Source organism: Balaenoptera borealis, assembly GCF_965194805.1.
Source record: "Balaenoptera borealis genome assembly, chromosome: 7".
Classification (NCBI taxonomy): domain Eukaryota; kingdom Metazoa; phylum Chordata; class Mammalia; order Artiodactyla; family Balaenopteridae; genus Balaenoptera; species Balaenoptera borealis.
The window spans coordinates 26,517,228-26,532,840 of NC_138864.1; the positions used below are offsets into that span (position 1 = coordinate 26,517,228).

Genomic DNA, 15,613 nt, shown 5'->3' on the forward strand with positions numbered 1-15,613 from the left:
GTGTAGGACCAAGAAACTAGTGTTCAGTATACTATTGATACATTGGGAAATGTATCCTAATATGTATGAGAATTTAGTACATGATAAAGGTGACATTTCAAATTAGTGGTAAAAAATGGACTCTTTTTAAAATGTTTTGGGATAACTAGCAAGCCTTTCTGAAGGCTTTGAAGATGGAAAGAGGAAAGAAAGAAGGAAGAAATTCAAGGCAATTATGAAAAGCTTCTTTACTATACAGTCAAATTGCCAAAAGTCAATGCACAGAATAATCAATTTGCCAAAGTTAAAATTTTTTAATTTTAAAATTTACAACAATATGTATGATTTGGGACTTTTCAATCAATTGGATAGTTAACAAATTTTTTTTTTTCTTGGCAGCATTTTAAGAAATGTCCAATTGTGCTTCATCAACTTGCATCTGCAGCAGAAGGAATTAGAACACAGTGAGAGAAGATGCTGCCAGGGACCAGGAAACAGTCAGTAAACAAAACAGCCCAGAATGATGATACCAGTGATCTGGTGAGTATGGGGCAGAGATAAGAGGAGTCTGAAGGGCACATTTTCAGAATATTACTCACAGCTTCTGAAAAAATGAAATATTTTTAGATTCTAAATGTATCAACTTAAATTTTGCAGAAATCTATAAAAGCTGATAAAGCTTACCTCTTCACATTGTTGTGTTCTATAAATAGTTAAAATTTAGGAAGTAAATATTACAGTTTTTTTATTTGACATATTGATCATTTGGTGAAATGGTTTTCAATGAATTGGCTTTTGGTGAATTGGTTAAATAAAGTGTGCTATATTATAGAATAATGCAATACAGTTTAAAAGAACAAAGTAGATCACATCGTGTGATATGTTATTTATTAAGTAAAAGCCACATTGAACAAAATGATACATTTCTTCAGCTATGAAGAGTTAGGATGTATTTTCAAATAGTAATAATAATCATCATCATCATCATCATCATCATCATCATCATCATCATCATCATCAGGTTGTCCCTGGCAGAGGGGAGAGATTTTAGCCCCAGGTCTTAAAAGTAAAACTTGTTAATTTATTACTCAGATAATTAAAGATGAATTAATTTTCTATGTGTATACAATAAGAAATTTAATTTATATTTTGCCTTCTTTTGGGGTTTTGGCTAACACCCCCATGTTGAGGATAATGACTGATAAGGTTCCAAATATCCTACAGCAGGATGTTAGAAAACAGGGGTTAAAAATACATAGCATAGCAAGGCTTGTGGCCTTTGGCCCATACCCAGTACAGGCTATACAGAGTTGAAAAAATCAAGAAGCATTTAACAGGGCAATGTCTATAAATAAATTTTTTTTGTCCAAAACGGGAGTGCTGTGCACTCTCCCTTCCCACTCTAGGGAATGAGCAAAGCCTTCCCCTATACATAAATTAAGACAAGTGTGGGGACTCTTTGGAACATTCTGCTGCCTTGGGAGTATGATGACCCAGAGAGTTCTTGAGAGAATGTGACCAGTGTCTCCTGGATTTGGGGAAACACTTATTCCTTCGATTGAGTGAAGAACCTATAAAAGTTTCCCTGGGAGGCTACTGTGATTGGCAGGATAATGCTCCCTTCTCCAAAAGATGCTTACGTCCTAAACCCTGGAAATTTACATGACAAAAGGGAATTTACAGATGTGTTTAAGGATCTTGAATGGGGAGATTATCCTGGAGAAATAACAAGGATCCTTATAATAGAGAGACAGGAGTGTCAGAGTGAGAGAAGGAGATGTGACAGTGGAAGCAGAGGTTGGAGTGATGTGCTTTGAAGATGGAGGAAGGGCCACAGGACAAGAAACGCAGACAGTCTCTAGAAGCTGGAAAAGGCAAGGAAATGGATTATTCACTAGAGCCTCCAGGAGGAATGCAGCCCTGTTAACACCTTGATTTTAGTCCTATAAGATATATTTTGAATTTCTGACTTCCAGAGCTGCATGATAATGCATTTATGTTGTTTACTCAAAAAAAAATAAAGAAGTGTGGCAATTTGTTACAGCAGCAATAGGAACTAATGCAAATACTGCCTTCAAGTGACAATCATGGTGTTAAGAAAGCCATGTATGTGTCCTGCCATACCTCCTCCCTTGTGATCTGAGCAAGGGAGGGGCAGAAACAGAAGCAGGGCAGAAGATCGAACAACAACAGCAATAACAACAACAAAGGAAAACAAGAACAAAACAAACAGAAGAAAGTGTTATGGTCTTGTTACCAAACTCAAGTTTGGCTACTCAGTACTCAAGAGACAAGTGTTGGTTGGAAAGGAAAGGTTACCTTATTCAGGAGGCCAGCAACCTGGGGAGAAAGCAGACTCTTGTCCAAAATCCAACTCCCAAAATTCTGCTCAACCATGAAAGTTTTTAAAGGAAGAATCATTTGGGAGGGGGTCAGAGTCTTTGTTATCATCTACTGGGTGCAGACTTTTTTCTGATTGGTTGGTGGTGAGGTAACAGGGTGGCATTTGAAGTATCTTAGACTCAGCCTGAAGTTACCATCCTCTGCCTGGGTGAGGGCCTTAGTTCCTACAGAAGAGCTCAAAGATATTCCTTGAGGAGGAACCAGGACACTGCTTTATTGCTGCACTATTGTTTCCTGACTGCTCCTCCTTTGTTTCTGCCTTCCTTCCCTTCCCTGATTAGCAACTGTTTGAATCTGCCCTTTGGAACTCAGGGAAGGTCAGGGAGGCTGAATGAAGCCTAGTTCCTACAAACAAGAAAAGGGGGATGCGGAAAGGATTTGTACCTGGGAGAGCCCCACAGGGTCCTGCTTGGTATCAGTCTGAATGTTTGTATTCCCACCACAAATTCATATGTTAAAACCTAATCCCCAGTGTGGTGGTATTTGGAGGTTGGGCCTTTGGGAGGCAATAAGGTCATAAATGGGATTAGTGCCCTTATAAAAGAGGCCCCAGAAAGGTCCCTTGCTCCTTCTACTGTGGGAGGATACAACAAGAAGTCTGCAACCAGAAGAGGTTCCTCAACTGACCATGCTGGCACTTTGATCTTGGACTTCCAGCCTCTTGGACTGTGAAAAATAAATTTCTATTGTTTATAAGCTACCTAGTCTATGATACTTTTGTTATAGCAGCCCAAACTGAGAGGAAAGAAAAGGAAAAAAAAGAGAAGAGAAGAAAAGAGACACACCCATCTCCCCACTGCAGGTTCTCTAGTCTATATCAGTCTTGATGTTACTGAACTCAGGTTCAGCTGCTTGCCACTCAAAAGATGATAATCAAGAGGAAAGTGTCAGTCAAAAGGAAAGATGCTTTAATCAGAAAAGCTGGCAATCTGGAGAGAAGGTGGACTCATGTTCTGAGACCAACTCCAAAGATTCTGCTCAGCCATGACAGTTTTTAAAGTGTAAGAAAGGGGGAGGTGTTGAGAATCTCAGTGAATCACTGGGGCAGAAGGTTGGGTTCTGCATCATTCTCCATCGTGTGCAAACTGGCTGACTCTCTCTTCAGATGTTATCTTGCCTGCAGATCTGCCTGCAGGATTGCTAAGGAGGTTGTTGGGGCTAGAGAGCTAGTTATTCTTTAACTACTTAATTCTTTATTTTTTTTATCTAGGAAAAGAATCAACAGGTTAAGCAAGGCATGGTATGCATTCAGGAGAGCAAATGTCAGGAGTTAGTTTAAATTGCCTAGTGATCTAATTCCTATAATTAGGCTCTTTCAAGTTTAGAGGGGGACAGAAATGGGCAAACAGGAAAGGGGCAAAAGAGCTGCTTTCATTGAGTTGAGGAAAAGCAGAGAATTTTGGTTGCTGTAATGTCTGGGTCCATTCAATATAATATTATACACACACACACACACACACATAACACATGTATATGTGTGTGTGTGTGTGTGTGTGTGTGTGTGTGTGTATATATATATATATATATATGTATATATATAGTTTGCTGGAGAATGAATTAGGAGGTAAGGGATAAAAGATTTTCACATTTTACTTCATAGAAGTAATTGTTTTAAAATTAGTTTAAATGTATGTTTTATTTTTAAATTACAGTATTTAAAGAATTATCTGTTTAGATCTAGATGTAGATATTGGTGACTTGAAAGAAAAACTGCTTTGTTTTCCATTTTAATCACCATGGGACAGAGAAACTCACATGTCTATATGAGGTGAGATATGACAGAGATCAATAATTCAATATAAGCAGGAAATGAGCAATTCAGTTTTTTAAAAAAATATATAGCATTACTAATATTCCCTGGTAATATTGATCTGGGTATGAATGAGGGTGATGTGTTTCCCACAACTAAGGGAAGAGTAATTTGAGTCATTTTTATTAAGATATCCTGGGACAGGATGATCACAAAAACTGGAGAACTTGTTTGAATTTGAGTTCAAATTCCAAATGGAAATTTGTGTGTGTGTGTTTAAATTTATTTCACTCTCTTCATGTGACATTCCTTTAGACTTCAGGATGTTCCAGATGTCCACAGATCATTCAACTATCTAAATGCTTAAATTATGTCCTAGAAACTACCAGAGAATAAGGCTGTTTAGAATAAATCTTTAATCCTGTGGTTAACAGTAATTGTGAAAGGAAGAGACATAGGAGGTCTGCACAGGCTGAGCATATGAAGGAAACTTCAGCAGAGAGAGAGGAATAGTATGAGCTAAGACCTAAGGGTGAAATGATACAGCTGAAAGTGTGGTGTGTGCTTAGTATAAGGTGAAGAGAGCAGGTCAGCTGACTCCTGAATGACATCACCCTCCCCCCACCCCACCTCCCCACTCACCAGCATAAATGTCCTCTTCCAGATAAGTCACTGAATGGAGAGAACAAAGACTTTTTATCCATCTTTGTCGTTCACATTCACATTCACATTCATAGCCTTCACACTTGGTTTGTTTGCTTTCACAGAACAAGAATTCCTCTTGCTTGAAAAATCTTAAATTCCTAAAGCTGGGACACTCCTATCTCCTCACAATATTAATCTTCTATAAACCATTATTTGTGGTCACAGTCTTGTTTCCTTGTTTCCTGGCTATTATAGAGAGACTGAAATTTCAATAATCCTTTTGTAAGAATTGCTTCATCATGCTTGAGTTGAATTGGCTCCTTGGGAGGCTTAGCTCAATGAGTATATGCTGAGGTGAAATGTGTTTCTTCTGCGGTGTGTCGGGTATCTGCAAGCTAAGGAACAGAAGACCTTCAGGGAATGTGAGTTTCTGAAAGCGGGGTGAGAGGATTTGTGCATGAAGACATTGGGCTGCCATCCATCATGTGGGTGGGTGAGATTCCTCTTTATATTATTATAAAATATAGCAACAGTAAATATAGAACAAGTTGTCTTCTTCCAAAATGAGGTTATTGCTGTGGTTTTCCCCCAAGTTTTATGTCGTTTGAAGGACTTGCTTGACTTCCTTCTTTTGTAGCTGCTTTGTGCCATAGAGTCTCCATTTCAACACCAGTATTAGAATCTCCACCACTTAGAGGTATTTCATTTTCACAATTTATTTGTATGTCTATCAAAAATAATGGACTAAATTGCTCAGCAGTTAATTTGTATTAATTTTGAAGAATGCGTTTCGGTTTTCAATGATGTTAATAAAGACTTTAGTTTGAGGGGAGAATATTCTATCAAACACAAATGCTTTTCAATCTTTTGCCAATACAGTAATCTTTTGCAAAAGAACAGAAAGCATTTTGAAAGAGCCCCAGTGTCTAAAATCTTTTTAATTGAAATTCTCTTAAGTGTAACACTTAGTTTAATGGGGTACTATATGGCAACTTTGCTCCAAGAAAATGGCCATTCCTAAATATCATGACATTAAAGCATGAAATAAAGAATGTTCTATGACAACTTTACAATATATTGAGTACATCTATTGAGGTAATGATAGCTAGGTATTTTGTACTAATGGATTCATTATATTGATGCATGGTATGGTGAAACGTAGATTCCACCTTTCCTTTTGCTCAGTTTTAGAAAATACAACTATGGTAATTACAAAAGGATACATTGAAATAAAAGTTGTTGAGATGTTGTGTACTTCCTATGGCAATATTTTCGTTCAAATAAACTCAAATGTTTCATTGAAATTCAATATGAGAATAGATGTTTTGTAATTGTAAATATGAGAAAATCAGAATTCAAATTCTGGCTTTTCCTCATGAATTTTCGGACTCTCAATTTTTTTCACTGACCCAAATGAAGATTACAGTACCTATCCCTCTGTGTTACTGTGAAAATTAAATAAGTATTGTAAGGACTTAGTATAGTGTTTAGTATTGAGTCAGTTAAGAGGTGGTGATTGTCATTTGTATTATTATCATGATTATTATTAACAGTCCAATGTGTTCAGACATTCCTGTAGACTTTTTGTATGTTATTTTTCATTTGAAGTTTGTTCTTGTAACTATTAATTATTTCTACATAGTTATTGTTTCTGACTTGTGCAGAGAGGCAAACAGTATGCCAAATTGGAGGGACAAAATTGGTTAACTCAGAATTGGACACATTAAGGCCCAAGAGCCAATTAAATTATTTAGTTGGATAACTAAAGATATCTAGTGGGGAACTAGATATACCTAAGTAAGCCCAAATACATAAGTGGTCTGGACTGGACTTTTGAATTTGAAAGGGGCCAGTACTGATCCTTGCAGATTGTCATCACCCAGAGGTAGCTCAGCTGCATATCTTCAGCGTTTAGTTGCCCAACTTATAACTGATGCTCAGTAAATGTTTATTCCTTGTACTTTGTTATGACCTCTTCTCTTCCCATGATGAGGTACGAGGTATGACCGAGAAGCCAGGCAAACAGAACTTCTGTAGTATCAGATTAGTGAGCCTGCACTTTTTAAATCCCACTTTACACTGAAGTTTGCCTTAATCAAGGTTTTTGAGGCCTAGGCCATAGCTGATATGCACAAGCATTCATGAGTCCAAATATGCGTTAGCGAATTCACTTTTTTTGTGTGTGGTTATAAAAGTCATAAACACTTTTAACAAATAACTTTGAATCTAAAAGGTAAAAAATTGGGGTGAATATTATTAAAAATGAAATTATAAACTGTATGATGTAAAGAGAACAAAATCAATTCCAATTAATTCTATCAGTGAAATTGGATTGATACAATTTTTTATATCATACCTTATGGTTTTAATCTTGATAACATTTATAACTGCTAGGATTTTGCAGAGAAAAGCCTCTTCAGAGCTGACTGTCTCATCCTGCTAAATTCTTCAGTCACAGCCACAGTTCCTTTCTTTGTGCACATTGCAATAGTAGAATATGACATCTTAGATAGTCAGTAAAACCTGCAAAATTTCAACTTTGCAAAGCAGTCTGGGACACCTGAATATCACAATGATATGAAAGCATGACTCCCCAACTCTAATTGCATTTTAATATAAGAAAGTGTTAGTGAATTAAATATGCTTAAATTTTAGGAACTAATCAACCAACATTATTTTAAAGCACATATGCTATGCCTTCTACATTTCTAAGAATGTTGATAAATAAGACGAATCCTTACTCTGAAGAAACTGACAAGAAGGTTGAGAAAGCAAAGTGAATTATTTATTTATATATATTTTTTATTTTTGGCTGTGTTGAGTCTTCGTTTCTGTGCGAGGGCTTTCTCCAGTTGCGGCAAGCGGGGGCCACTCTTCACCGCGGTGCGCCGGCCTCTTCATTATCGCGGCTTCTCTTGTTGCGGAGCACAGGCTCCAGACGCGCAGGCTCAGTAGTTGTGGCTCACGGGCCTAGTTGCTACGTGGCATCTGGGATCTTCCCAGACCAGGGCTCAAACCCGTGTACCCTGCATTGGCAGGCAGATTCTCAACCACTGCGCCACCAGGGAAGCCCAAGCAAAGTGAATTAAATAGAGAATTGTTCACAACAAAATATGTGATATTAGGTAGGGAAGTTAAGCATGTTTGGAATTACTAGACAGGGACAAATTTTGATGGGAATGTTTTAGCTTGTTATTTTGGGTTGAAGTGAGAATAGAGAACATTAGGAAAGTGAAAGGTTAACTTTTCCTCTTTTAGGTATTTGTGCTATAAAAACAAAGAAACCAGAATGAAGAGTCTTGTGGTAAGGAGGTGGTCTGTGAAGACTCTGCTAACAGATTGATTATAACAATGCCCTTTGAGACATATAATAGCGTTATGTTAAATGATTTAATAAACTAGAAGATGTGACAGTAATTTATATTTTTGTCACATGTTGATACTAGTCATTTTTCTTTCCCAGAGAGTCAGCTTGAAGTTGAGTTTGGATACGTGACAGACACTATGCTAGGTGTTGAGGACACGAGAAAGGAATAAGAAATAGACCCTTTTCTCAAAGAATTCCTTTCCAGTGCCATTTTCTTATTTTGGGCACCGTCATCTTTCATTTGGACTTCCAGACTAACTTCCCTAGTCTCTCTCCCCATTCAATCAATCATCCACAAGCTGTCAAAAATAGTTTTCTAAATTACAAATCTAATTGAGTTACTGTTCTGCTTAAAATTCTTCAGTGATTTCCCATTGCATATTGGATAAAATAGAAGACCTTTAAACTGACAAGAAGTTTCTTAACAGCTTGATATTTTTTCTTGGCCATGGATTACTTACTGTTTCCCAAATATACCTTATTTTTTCATGACTCTGGGTCAAAGAGAGTGTCTTAAATATATTTCGCTGTAATATATATTTTTTTTAATAAATTGGACTCACCTCCTCATTTATTCTCTCTTTTTTGGAGATGATGCGTAAGTCGAGGCATCATACTTTCAGGTTTCACACTGTGGTGATTGGTAGTGTGGATGTCAGAGTGACGTATGTGATGGTGTAGGGACTTGCCTGTCAAGCTGAGCAAGTAGTTTGCCAGTAATGTGGAGTTGATGAAGCTTGGATTTTTATCCTACTACATTTGTTTCTAGTAATTAACTTAGAAGAGTGTTTCAAGGCTGTAGTATCAATTGAACCAATGTTAGAATGGAGGTGGAGGAACGATTTAGGAGCATATTGCAATAATATAGACATAAGTGACTATATCCTGTATTGGGATGGCCTTATTAAAAAACTAAAGACAATAAAGCTTATGATCATTTATCTGGGGATCTAAATATAGGAAGTATGCAAATAATAAAATATTCATAATATTTTACTATAACTAACCATAAGAGTTTTAAAAAATATAGTAATAAGTGATTTGTCAGTTACATGGTGTGATTTGACAGCTTCTCCAAAAAACAAAAAGTTGGTCCAAGCTGCCAGAGTTGACTGATCCATACAGTATAGATGGGAGGGCCAAAACAAGATAAACAGATTTTAAAAATGCCTCTCTCAGATTATTTCTTGTTGTGAAAAATCTAATAAATTTAATGGAACAAATTTATTTACTACTGAGTAGGAGATATTTTAGTATCTCTATTCTATAAGAAACTGAAAAAAGATTTAAAAAGAAAAGACATCTAAAGAACATTGTATTTACGCAAATGTTATTTTATTAATTAATAGTCAAAGCACTGTGACAGACCATGAAAATAAATATTTGTGTTTTATTATTCTGGTGTAGTTTCTTTTACCAATAGCTGGGATGACTACATAAAATAAAAGTAGAAAAATGGAAATATTTTCCTGTAATTGTCAAAGAGTGTGGCTTCATAATAGTTAAATTAAAAACTGTAAAGAGGATTAAATAAGATTCAATACAATAAGTATCAGGCAGTTTTCACTTTTCTAGGATAGTATCATATTATAGTTATTTGCAGCTTAAATTTTCAGGGAAGTCAATCACTTTATGTTCCTAAACTTCCAGTCTCCTCTTTCCCTGGTTTTTCAGTATTTTTCAAATACATAGTCCTGTACTCAATTTAGGAATAAGTCCTTTGGTTTATATTTGTGAGTCTCTGGGAGCCAGTAACTTGGCCTTGTGGTCCTGTGTTTATGACATAGAAGCATCAGGTGAGGAAAGAAGTTGATAGGACAGGAAAAAAAATTGAGAGTAAAGGGTAAAGATGTGAAGAAATGGTAGCTATGAGGAACTATTTGGTGAAGAAATATTTCGTACATGAAATGTCAAGGGAATTATGACATTATATTTACCTGTGGATAGCTTTGAGATATCCCTTGAGATACTTTTTTTTAAAGTAACCTGTACTCCCTTGGAAAAATGTCCTATTATTATATTATGGCGTCTTGGTACCACATCATATAAATGAAGAACAGACCAAGTGGAATGAACTTTTCTAGGAAATGACTCAGTACTCTATCAATCTTTATGAATAAAGTGCCCATTATTTGAATGGATAGCAATGCTGAACCTGACCTTGTTATCACAAATTTGTTATACTGCCAGCCACTCTGTAGATCACAAGCTCAGGGTCATCAAATGAAGGTTTATGTTCTTAGACTAGAGAGTTGTGTAGCCATACTATTTATCATGAAGATCCATTTATTTTTTAACTTTCAAAAAAATAAAATAATAATCTGCAAATCTGATTTTTCCTCTCATGCAACCCATCTCACATCCAAGTACTAACCTGGCCTGAACCTACTTAGCTTCCGTGATCAGACATGAATGGACGAGATTGGGTGTGTTCAGGGTGGTATGGCTATAGACTCATGCAACCTGTCTCAAAAGAATAAAAAGAGCTGTATTAATAGAGATTTGTCATTATTAAGAATTTATGTGAAATTATTGTTCTAATGAAACATATAAATTCTGTTTAATTTAACTTACATTTATATTTTAATGCAGGGAAGACAGTGGCTTACCTGCAACCATATCCTCTTCTATTAGATGAGTCTTTTATTAGATACTATGTAAAACAATTTTTTTTAACATCTTTATTGTAGTATAATTGCTTTACAATGGTGTGTTAGTTTCTGCTGTATAACAAAGTGAATCAGTAATACGTATACATATATCCCGATATCCCCTCCTTCTTGCGTCTCCCTCCCACCCTCCCTATCCCACCCCTCTAGGTGGTCACAAAGCACTGAGCTGATCTCCCTGTGCTATGCAGCTGCTTCCCACTAGCTATCTATTTTACATTTGGTAGTGTACATATGTCCATGCCACTCTCTCACTTCGTCCCAGTTACCCTTCCCCCTCCCCATGTCCTCAAGTCCATTCTCTACATCTGCGTCTTTATTCCTGTCCTAACCCTAGGTTCTTCAAAACCCCTTTTTTAAAAAATTTTTTCTTTTAAATTCCATATGTATGTGTTAGCATATGGTATTTGTATTTCACTTTCTGACTTACTTCACTCTGTGTGATAGACTCTAGATCCATCCATCTCACTACAGATAACTCAGTTTCGTTTCTTTTTATGGCTGAGTAATATTCCATTGTATATATGTGCAACATCTTTATCCATTCATCTGTTGATGGACACTTAGGTTGCTTCCATGTCCTGGCTATTGTAAATAGTGCTGCAATGAACATTGTGGTACATGAGTTTTTTTGAATTATGGTTTTCTCAGGGTATATGCCCAGTAGTGGGAGTGCTGGGTCATATGGTAGTTCTATTTTTAGCTTTTTAAGGAACTTCCATACTGTTCTCCATAGTGGCTGTTAACAATTTACATTCCCACCAACAGTGCATGAGGGTCCACTTTTCTCCACACCCTCTCCAGCATTTATTGTTTGTAGATTTTTTGATGATGGCCATTATGACCGATGTGAGGTGATACCTCATTGTAGTTTTGACTTGCATTTCTCTAATGATTAGTGATGTTGAGCATTCTTTAATGTGTTGTTGGCAATCTGTATACCTTCTTTGGAGAAATGTCTATTTCGGTCTTCTGCCAATTTTTGGATTGGGTTGTTTGTTTTTTTGATATTGAGCTGCAAGAGCTGCTTGTATATTTTGGAGATTAATCTTTTGTCAGTTGCTTCATTTGTAAATATTTTCTCCCATTCTGAGGGTTGCCTTTTCGTCTTGTTTATGGTTTTCTTTGCTGTGCAAAAGCTTTTAAGTTTCAGTAGGTCCCATTTGTTTACTTTTGTTTCTATTTCCATTTCTCTGGGACGTGGGTCAAAAAGGATATTGCTGTGATTTATGTCATAGAGTGTTCCGCCTATGTTTTCTTCTAAGAGTTTTATAGTGTCTGGCCTTACATTTAGGTCTTTAATCTATTTTAAGTTTATTTTTGTGTATGGTGTTAGGGAGTGTTCTAATTTCATTCTTTTACATGTAGCTGTCCAGTTTTCACAGCACCACTTATTGAAGAGGCTGTCTTTCCTCCATTGTATATTCTTGCCTCCTTTATCAAAGAGAAGGTGACCAGAGGTGGGTGGGTTTATCTCTGGGCTTTCTATCCTGTTCCATTGATCTATATTTCTGTTTTTGTGCCAGTACCATACTGTCTTGATTACTGTAGCTTTGTAGTATAGTCTGAAGTCAGGGAGCCTGATTCCTCCAGCTCAGTTTTTCTTTCTCAAGATTGCTTTGGCTATTCGGGGTCTTTTGTGTCTCCATACAAATTGCAAAATTTTTTGTTCTAGTTCTGTGAAAAATGCCATTGGTAGTTTGATAGGGATTTCACTGAATCTGTAGATTGCTTTGCATAGTATAGTCATTTTCACAATGTTGATTCTTCCAGTCCAAGAACATGGTATATCTCTCCATCTGTTTCTATCATCTTTAATTTCTTTCATCAGTGTCTTATAGTTTTCTGCATACAGGTCTTTTGTCTCCTAAGGTAGGTGTATTCCTAGGTATTTTATTTTTTTTGTTATAGTGGTAGATGGGAGTGTTTCCTTAATTTCTCTTTCAGATTTTTCATCATTAGTGTAGAGGCATGCAAGAGATTTCTGTGCATTAATTTTGTATCCTGCTAGTTTACCAAATTCACTGATTAGCTCTAGTAGTTTTCTGGTAGCATCTTTAGGATTCTCTATGTATAGTATCATGTCATCTCCAAACAGTGACAGTTTTCCTTCTTCTTTTCTGATCTCGATTCCTTTTATTTCTTTTTCTTCTCTGATTGCTGGGGCTAAAACTTCCAAAACTATGTTGAATAATAGCGGTGAGAGTGGGCAACCTTGTCTTGTTCCAGATCTTAGTGGAAATGGTTTCAGTTTTTCACCATTGAAAACGATGTTTGCTGTGGGTTTGTCATATATGGCCTTTATTATGTTGAGGTAAGTTCCCTCTATGGCCACTTTCTGGAGGCTTTTTATCATAAATCAGTGTTGAATTTTGTCGAAAGCTTTTTCTGCATCTATTGAGATGATCATATGGTTTTTGTCCTTCAGTTTGTTAATATGGTGTATCACATTGATTGATTTGTGTATATTGAAGAATCCTGCATTCCTGGGATAAACCCCACTTGCTCATGGTGTATGATCCTTTTAATGTGCTGCTGGATTCTGTTTGCTAGTATTTTGATGAGGATTTTTGCATCTATGTTCCTCAGTGATATTGGCCTGTAGTTTTATTTCTTTGTGACACCTTTGTTTGGTTTTTGTGTCAGGGTGGTGGTTGCCTTGTAGAATGAGTTTGGGAGTGTTCCTCCCTCTGCTATATTTTGGAAGAGTTTGAGAAGGATAGGCGTTAGCTCTTCTCTAAATGTTTGATAGAATTTGCCTGTGAAGCCATCTGGTCCTGGGCTTTTGTTTGTTGGAAGATTTTTAATCACAGTCTCAATTAGGTGCTTGTGATTGTCTGTTTATATTTTCTATTTCTTCCTGGTTCAGTCTCGGAAGGTTGTGCTTTTGTAAGAATTTGTCCATTTCTTCCGGGTTGTCCATTTTATTGGCATATAGTTGCTTGTAGTAATCTCTCATGATCCTTTGTATTTCTGCTGTGTCAGTTGTTACTTCTCCTTTTTCATTTCTAATTCTATTGATTTGAGTCTTCTTCCTTTTTTTCTTGATGAGTCTTGCTAATGGTTTATCAATTTTGTTTTATCTTCTCAAAGAACCAGCTTTTATTTTTATTGATCTTTGCTATTGTTTCCTTTATTTATTTTTAATTTTTTCTGATCTGATCTTTATGATTTCTATCCTTCTGCTAACTTTAGGTTGCCTTTTGTTCTTCTTTCTCTAATTGCTTAAGGTGTAAGTTAGGTTGTTTATTTGAGATTTTTCTTGTTTCTTGAGGTAGGATTTTATTGCTATAAACTTCCCTCTTAGAACTGCTTTTGCTGCATCCCATAGGTTTTGGGCCGTCGTGTTTTCATTGTCATTTGTTTCTAGGTGTTTTTTGATTTCCTCTTTGATTTCTTCAGTGATCTCTTGGGTATTTAGTAGCGTGTTGTTTAACCTTCATGTGTTTGTATTTTTTACAGATTTTTTTTCCTGTAATTGATATCTAGTCTCATAGAGTTGTGGTCAGAAAAGATACTTGACACAGTGTCAATTTTCTTAAATTTACCAAGGCTTGATTTGTGACCCAGGATATGATCTATCTTGGAGATTATTCCATGAGCACTTGAGAAGAAAGTGTATTCTGGTTTTTTTTGGATGGAATGTCCTGTAAATATCAATTAAGTCCATCTTGTTTAATGTGTCATTTAACGTATGTTACCTTATTTATTTTCATGTTGGTTGATCTGTCCATTGGTGAAAGTGGGGTGTTAAAGTCCCCTACAATTATTGTGCTACTGTCGATTTCCCCCTTTATGGCTGTTAACATTTACCTTATGTATTGAGGTGCTCTTATGTTGGGTGCATAAATATTTATAATTGTTATATCTTCTTGGATTGATTTCTTAATCATTATGTAGTGTGCTGCTTTGTCTCTTGTAATAGTCTTTATTTTAAAGTCTATTTTGTCTGATATGAAAATTGCTACTCCAGCTTTCTTTTAACTTCCATTTGCATGGAATATCTTTTTCCATCCCCTCACTTTCAGTCTGTATGTGTCCCTAGGTCTGAAGTGGGTCTCTTGAAGACAGCATATATACAGGTCTTGTTTTTGTATCCATTCAGCCAGTCTATGTCTTTTGGTGGGAGCCTTCAATCCATTTACGTTTAAGGTAACTATCAATATGTATGTTCCTATTACCATTTTCTTAATTGTTTTGGGTTTGTTTTTGTAGGTCTTTTCCTTGTCTTATGTTTCTTGCCTAGAGAAGTTCCTTTAGCATTTGTTGTAAAGCTGGTTTGGTGGTGCTGAATTCTCTTAGCTTTTGCTTGTCTGTAAAGGTTTTAATTTCTCCGTCGAATCTGAATGAGGTCCTTGCTGTGTAGAGTAATCTTGGTTGTAGGTTTTTCCTTTTCATCACTTTAAATATGTCCCGCCACTCCCTTCTGGCTTGCAGAGTTTCTGCTGAACGAACAGCTGTTAACCTTATGGGGATTCCCTTGTATATTATTTGTTGCTTTTCCCTTGCTGCTTTTAATAATTTTTCTTTGAATTTAATTTTTGATAGTTTGATTAATATGTGTCTTGGCCTGTTTCTCCTTGGATTTATCCTGTATGGGACTCTCTGCTTCCTGGACTTGATTGACCACTTCCTTACCCATATTAGGGAAATTTTCAACTATAATCTCTTCAAATATTTTCTCAGACCCTTTCTTTTTCTCTTCTTCTTCTGGGACCCCTATAATTTGAATGTTGGTGCATTTCATATTGTCCCAGAGGTCTCTGAGTTTGTCCTCAATTCTTTCATTCTTTTTTCTTT

General features: G+C 36.3%; 1 long non-coding RNA gene across 1 annotated transcript in view; it reads left to right on the forward strand.

The window, feature by feature from the left end:
- LOC309632179 overlaps positions 1 to 15,613 on the forward strand; it is a 499,606-nt gene that overhangs the window by 170,170 nt on the left and 313,823 nt on the right. The window contains exon 4 of the long non-coding RNA XR_014246773.1: positions 379 to 519. This is a non-coding gene — a long non-coding RNA (uncharacterized lncRNA). The remainder of the gene's footprint in view (positions 1 to 378; positions 520 to 15,613) is intronic.